Source organism: Hevea brasiliensis, unplaced genomic scaffold, assembly GCF_030052815.1.
Source record: "Hevea brasiliensis isolate MT/VB/25A 57/8 unplaced genomic scaffold, ASM3005281v1 Scaf40, whole genome shotgun sequence".
NCBI classification, from domain to species: Eukaryota; Viridiplantae; Streptophyta; class Magnoliopsida; order Malpighiales; family Euphorbiaceae; genus Hevea; species Hevea brasiliensis.
This window is the reverse complement of record NW_026614918.1, coordinates 249,716-255,857: the sequence shown is the minus strand read 5'-3', so window position 1 is coordinate 255,857 and position 6,142 is coordinate 249,716. Positions and strand designations below refer to the sequence as shown.

General features: G+C 37.9%; 1 pseudogene; it reads right to left on the bottom strand.

Annotated features, from left to right (window-relative positions):
• Positions 1-580: 580 nt before the first annotated feature.
• On the bottom strand, positions 581-2,800 carry LOC131177318 (L-type lectin-domain containing receptor kinase V.9-like; annotated as a pseudogene).
• Positions 2,801-6,142: the final 3,342 nt, after the last annotated feature.

Here is a 6,142-nt window from a genome sequence, read left to right as displayed (position 1 = left end):
TACGATAGATAAAACTTTCACTCAAAAGATGCACTAATTCAATAATATCGACAACTCACCCTTTTGCTCTCATAGGCCACTTGGCACTACCATATTGGTTGAATGATAATATATAACCTCTATGAATACCAAGTATTGAATATTCTAAGATTCATTTATTCTCTAGCATTTACTTTCCTTTAGTATAAAATATTTTCCCTTACAATATTGTCACTAATTTAGTCATCGAAGGGCTAAGTAAAGAAGTCCCACTTGGCATTTTGACCACCCTCTCTTGTCCTGCAAATCACTCTCTACCTACCCATGAAGGCCTCTTTAACCTTATAAGGTCATGATCCATCCCTATTGGTAAGCCAGTAAGACCCAAGATCGTACAAGGCCATTCTGGCGATCCTGTCCACATAACAACCATCGAAAGCCTCTCAGATTTCAGCGTTATCAAAGTTTGTATTCAAATTAGAAAATTTTGGGTAAAAATACCATCTCAATACCATGGCTTGGTCCTGGAATCATATCTTAATAAAATTAAATGAGATGGTTAATTCTCAATTCTCAACAAAACGTAGTTGAAGGAGCAAAATGGATAAAAATAGGAGAGAGCTAAACTGCATTCTTAAACATTCTACTCATTGATTACTCTTGTAAGTATAGTATTAGTTGCAATACAAATATATATAAACAAGGATCAAACAGAAATGCATTATATATTAACGGCCATCAGAGGCAAATGATTCTGTAAATGTCAATGAAGCAATGGAAGTGTTCCCAGAAGGGAATTCATTTGCTACGCCTCCTTGACAGGAGGCATAACCCGAATCTCGAGATTTGATTACAGCACTTGTATTTTCTGGCAACTGAGCAGCTCCATCTAAAATTTGGACTACACTAGACATGCTCGGCCTAACTGCAGCCACAGGGTGTGAACATAGCAAGCCACACCAATTCAGCTTCATGCAAGACATACTCATTCACTAGTCTACTATCAACTGTGTCCAAAATTGCTCCGTTATCCCAGCAGTTCAGTACCCAATCGATCAACATTACTTTCTCAGTTGAAGTTCGAGGATCCACAGGCCTTCTACCACAAGTAACCTCAAGCACAAAGACCCCAAATGCATATATATCAGTACGTGTGTTTGATTTCCCACTCTGCACAATATCTGGGTCTATATAGCCTGGAGTACCAGCTACATGAGAGGTTTGAGGATCATTTCCGTGATCACATAACCTGGCAAGCCCAAAATCTCCTAGTCTGGCATTCATGTCATTGTCGATGAGTACATTGGCAGGTTTGATGTCTCTATGGATTATAACTTGTACCCATTGTTGGTGCAGATAGAAGAGTGCAGATGCCACATCTTTGATAATTTTGAATCTTTGTTTCCAGTTTAGTACGTAATTGGGTAATCGATAAAGGAACTTGTCAAGACTACCATTAGGCATATAGTCATAAACTAAGAAAAGTTCATTCTTGCGCCTGCAATAGCCCAGAAGTCTAACCAAGTTTGGGTGCCTGAGACGGCCAATGGTTGCAATTTCAGCTACGAATTCTTTCATCCCTTGCCTGGAATCATGAGAAATTCTCTTCACTGCAATTTGAATATTTGAGAATGGCAGAATGCCTTTGTATACCCTGCCGAAACCCCCCTTTCCAAGAAGTTGTTTATCTCCAAAGGCTTTCGTAGCAATGAATAAGTCATTATAGGAGAACCTATAAGGCCCATATAGCACCTCCCAATCCTCAAGTACCTGAATGAACTTTCTCCTTCTTGAAATCATAATAAGTACTCCAAAAATCAAGAGTAGAAGTAAAATGCCCCCTGTTAAAGATAATACAACTGCCAAAATCTTTTGTTGTTTCCTATATCCATCGCCTGCACCCTCTTCATTTCTTATAAAACCAGGTATATCAGGAAGTCTAGACAGGTTTATCTCCTCAGCTTGACCATTCACCCTAAAACTCCAACCCAATATGTACTGAGAAGAATTAGTCCCACTAGCGGATGAGAAGCCAACATACATGAGCTCATAGAAATAAGGAGAGATCTCTTTCAAGGATAAAAGTGGAAGCTTAGGTTTAGGTATGTTTATTGGATGGATTGTGACATTGAGTTGTTGATTCAAGCTCTCATATTCAACCCAGACCTGCAGTGGTTTTCCACTTTTGAGAACTAGCTCTTTGAAATGCCAATCATCACTATGGTACCCAGCAGGAAGAGATTTCACGGAGACCAAGCCATTAATATCAATCCCCAAATGGTTATCATCTATGTCATCAAACTGGAAATCTTGGTCTGTGTCAAGCTCTACTGCAATAACATGATTTGAACTTATTCCGTTGTTAGTTGCATTGAAAAGACCAAGATACTGATTTGGTAAGGCTCCTGGAATACCTTTCGATGGTGAGATAGCGAAGGCAAGTCCATGGCCGCTAAATTCAGGGTCCTTGGATATTACAGAAAAGATGAAGGTAGTGGAGAAGGAGAAGACAGAACCTGTTGTTGAGTTCTTGAATTTGAAAGAATCGTTATAGAAGACTTGGCCTGCTTCGCTTAGCCCACTATCTGTTAATATCACTCGAGAGGACATGTGTGAATGGTTTACACTTCCACCCAACTTGAAGTAACCATCGAACAAGAATCCAGATTGATTGTTGTTGTCTGCAGATGCAAGCCTCAAGAAGAAATAAAGCATGAGAATTTTACAAGACATTCCAAAAGATCGAGATCTTTCCATAAAAATACGAGAGACAGAGCATTTAGAGACTTTGGAGCCTCAATCTTTCCTTGTTTCAATGAAAGAGCATAAAAAAAAAAATTTTCCTTATGGTCCCCATTATAAATGACAAAAAATCTTCTAAGATCGAGTCAAAAAAATCTTATAAACACACAGAGTTGACTAAGAGTAATAAATTAATTATTTTATTAAGCCTATTGTATATCAATAAATTAAAAATATTATAAAAATATTGAAATTGTGAGTTCAATATTGAGTGTTTTGATAAATCCAATTCGAAATTTACAATATTAAAAATGATTTCAATATTAAAAAGTTAAAACTAACTGATTAAATAAAAAAAAAAAGGTTAATTTGGTAAACTACATCAAAACAAATACTAATATCCAAATTAAGTACAAGATACCTTTGGCTTATACGGTAAGTTTTGACAAACTGATATAAGGTGAGCAATTATATTTTTGGTATATGGTGTCTGCTAAAGCTGTTCTTAGTCAATCTCCAAAAAAGACAGGTTTGACTTTAGGAGTGAATGCAACATTTTTCTAAAGGTTTTGCAAAATCATTTACTCATTCTAGAAGTAACCAACCATTCAATTTGATTTTGATTAATTAAATGTTTATGCAATCAGCAGCCATGGTTATAATCTATGGCTACAATGAATGTGGCCAACACTTATCACCACAAAGATTAATTAACCTTTTTTTTTTTAATTTAGAATTTAACAGTAAAAGGTGAGAGAGTTGGTGCTAATATATATATATATATATATATATATATATATATATATATATATATATATATATATATATATATATTGAAGATGATCCAATAATAGATTTTGGTCTCTCAAGTGCCCAACAGCAGTCTAAGCCCAGTTCAGGCCCATTGTTCATATTGGATGACATACCTCTACCCAAATGGAGAGACCGCCTTGCAGAATTCAAAGCCTGGCTAGACATCTAGATGCTTCAAGAAGGTGCTGATTCCCATATTGTTCTCAATGCCTACTAGTACTAGTAAGGCATCATTTGAAACAGAAGGCTGTGACAGATCTACTGCATGATCTTATAGTCTGTAAATAATTTGATGATGCAAAGTGGCCATCATTGATGACATCACTTGTTCTGCTCCTGTGAGCTGGACTTGAACTTTTAGGTTATAATTAGGAAAAAATGTTTATACCACACTTCCAGCATGGAGGGTGGTAAGACACGTTCCAATGATCGCATGTTCATACTGGAGAAATCTAGTGTCAAGAAGTGACACTCTAGTAGTTACTGGGAGTCCACGTCTTCCATGTAGACTGAGAATAAGTCATACTGCTCCAAAGTGTAAGTGTGAATACCCTTCTTGTCTCCATTTGGGAATTAAAGGAGGAGGGATTTCCAGAGTAACATATTGTTCAATAGAGGAGCTTTGGAGGGAACATTGGTCCATCTGGGAAGGTTGGACATATTCTTTAGAAAGATATCTCCTAGAGGAAATAAGGGATCTAATACTTCTGGCAACAGAACCAGAACATCTGTAAATATTATAGGGACTAAGAAGGGGAAGGAGAGATTTCCCAACCTGGGCATCTTGGTAAAGTGGCTATTTCTACAAGGTTATCAATGCGAGAAGAAAAGAGTTCTTCTAAGAGGAGAGGAAAAAGAAGGAGAAGAGGTAAGATTTACAATCTCAGAAGGAGAAGGATGTTGGAAAATTGTTTGAGTAGAAGGTGTAGGTGTTTGACAAGACATGTTTGAAAGAAAATCTCCTCACTCACCTTTGAAGTATGTATAATACTTGTATAGCCAGGCTCTAATACCAAGATGGGCTGGGAGCCCTTACCATACATAGAACTTACTCATACTATGCCTCTTCCCATCCATAGGTATTTCTTGGTTGTGCCCTTTTGTAACGTTATATGTATGATAATGGGACCTTCGCATCTAATATCAAAACAAATATATTTCTGATACACAGGATCCTCTAACGAGGCAAGTGTAGAGTATACGTATCTCTGGTTACATAAGTATGATACACATTCTATGGGTTTTGAGGAGAAAGAAAGAAAAATTAGAAGGCCATTGATGAAAACTGAGAGATATTATTTCAGATAGCCTTTTTTTTTTTTTAACTTGATTACAACTGAACTGGGAGTCTCCTTATATAGGCATGGAGACTTTAACTTTTACAGGCAACCGGGCAGCAACCTGCTACTGACACTTAAAAAATAAAAGGTACACACTCAAAGTAAAAGATACACTTATTACATAACATGGCCGACAGGCTTTAACTTTTAATTATGGAGTTGTTGATACATTGAGGGTCTGGTAGTCAGAGTCACCTAAGTCATCAATTCCAAAAAAGTCCTTAGGCCATTGTCCATGTTCTGGTAGAGAAGGTGGGTCAGCATTCTCGATGGCTTCATGGGCTTCAATGTCCATTGGGTCCTGAGAATCTTGCCAGATTGGATTAGAGCAATCTATGGGTTCATCTTCAAGGGCTCGGATGGGTCCAAGGGACATACAGTTCACATGAGGAAGAGCCAGGGGCTGGTAATTATTTATCTCACAGAGATGCTCAGCCAGCTATCTTTTTAGTGGTCCCATAGTACTTTTTTTTAAAAATTGAGCCATCATACATTCTTCACTCATATTAAGAATTTTGAGACCAAAGGAGTCCATCAGGCCTTCTGGAAAAGGGCTTGTGCATGATAAACATGGTCCTGATAGTGGGCTGAGTCCTGATGGGCCTTTATTCAATTCCATGGACCTCTATGAGTTGTTTAAGGCTGTATTGCCATACAGAGATGGGCTTAAACCATTCAAGGAACTTAAACAGAAGGGTCCTGTTTGTGTTGTTGAGCGTATATTGATGAAGTGCTAAGAGAGGAAATTCTATACCCATAAAGTATAGAGTAACCATACACCATAGGAGCCATAGTTCCTCGAGAATAAGGTCCCTGTTAGGATGGATGCTGAAGAAGGTTAAAAAAGGGTTATCAGGGACGAAGAGAGAGGAAGAGGGGAGCAATCCTCTCAAGGTATTTCTAGCACTCAAGTAATGGAACAAATGGTCTTTTGCAAATTGGGCTATCTTTAGAATAGGTTGATTAGGAGAGCAACCTGGAGGGAAGCTATCTGATGTGGGGATGAGGAAACCAGGGGTATCTGGAGAGGATGAAGAAGCCATTAAGATCAAGGGGAATGTAAAATTTGATCTGATGAGGTGAAGTTCTCTGGGTCTAGACAGAAGGTTTGGGATTAAATTGTGCTTTCCCTTTATGTGCTGGACTATGAATTTATGCTTGGCGAACCAGTCCTTTAGCCTTAATAGTTGTGGTTCTGGAAGTGACTTGTTCTTGAAGTCCAGAATCTTTAGGAAAGATGAGCTGTCCATGATTACCTTGAAATGGTA